The following is a 1341-nucleotide window of genomic DNA, read 5'->3' as shown; positions in this document are numbered from 1 at the left end:
TAAGTTCATACATTGTATGAAGACTATTTCTGACAGAAATTATGTTTCAAACTTTGGAACGAGATTGTTCTAGCATGGTATATTTTTCACATATCTAGTAACCAATTATGTAAATACTTTTAATTTTCTACCTTGTAGATTTATCAAAAGAAAATTATTTTGTTTATAAGTATTTTTATAGCACTGACGGATTTCCATCTAAATCACTACTTTTGTGCATATTTTTGCAGTGCATTTGCACCATTGCTTTGACTCTTGTAATTTATATAGTTCATACTAATATATATTCATTTAAAAAAATCAATTGTACAATAGGTGTGTCTTGCTTTATTAAGTTTCTTATTAGCTTTCTGAAACATGCTCGCTGAGTCCTCTTTACAGTGATCCGACTGGAAACCTGCTACATGAGAATCCTTCTAACCTTTCTTCAATGAGACTTGTATTTTATAAATGTGTTATTTATTTTATGTAACAGAAATTAAACATCATTACCAACAGTAAAAGATTCAGTGGCCTCTGTTCAACATAAAGCCACTCTGTTAATGGGAAAATTGTCCCAATTGTTTTAAATCTCACTTCTAAATGTTTATTGTCAAAGTACTCTTTCATCCTTTATTAATAGTTTTACTGAGAGGGCTTGTCTACTTGACTTAAAGCCAATTACAGAAAGATAAAACAAAGGCTTATTTACATATCTTCTCTTAATTAAAATCTAGAATCTCAACACTCTTTATAGCAATGTATCTTAAAACTTTTTGAGTCATGGACATCTTATAGAGCCTCATGTACCCTATGAACTTTGGGGGAAACATACACATACACATACATATTTGTGTATGATGCTCTATGAATCTCAGGTTAAGAGCTCTTCCTTTATAGAGGGCAGGGAGTAAAAATTGAAAACATGAGCCTATTTAATTGATCATTTGCCTTGGGAGTGAGACAAATGCCTTACACAGAATTGACATAATGTCTGCATCTTCCCAAGCAAAGGTGCCCTCTGTGCTCTTCTTGCCAACCAAAACATCTTGGAGAAGGAACAAGCATTCCAATTACCACACTCCCATCACAACCCATTCAACCATCACATCTTGAGGTTCACTTGCTGCTGCTGCTAAGTCGCTTCAGTTGTGTCCGACTCTGTACGACCCCATAGACGGCAGGCTCCTCTGTCCCTGGGATTCTCCAGGCAAGAACACTGGAGTGGGTTGCCATTTCCTTCTCCAATACGTGAAAGTGAAGTCGCTTAGTAGTGTCCAACTCTTTATGACCCCACGGACTGTAGCCTACCAGGTTCCTCTGTCCATGGGATTCTCCAGGCAAGAATACTGGAATGGGTTG

Source organism: Moschus berezovskii, chromosome 3 (assembly GCF_049115385.1).
Source record: "Moschus berezovskii isolate FMDL1 chromosome 3, NW_MosBer_1.0, whole genome shotgun sequence".
Taxonomy (NCBI): Eukaryota; Metazoa; Chordata; class Mammalia; order Artiodactyla; family Moschidae; genus Moschus; species Moschus berezovskii.
The sequence above is the reverse complement of the archived record's forward strand: the minus strand, read 5'-3'. Positions refer to the sequence as shown.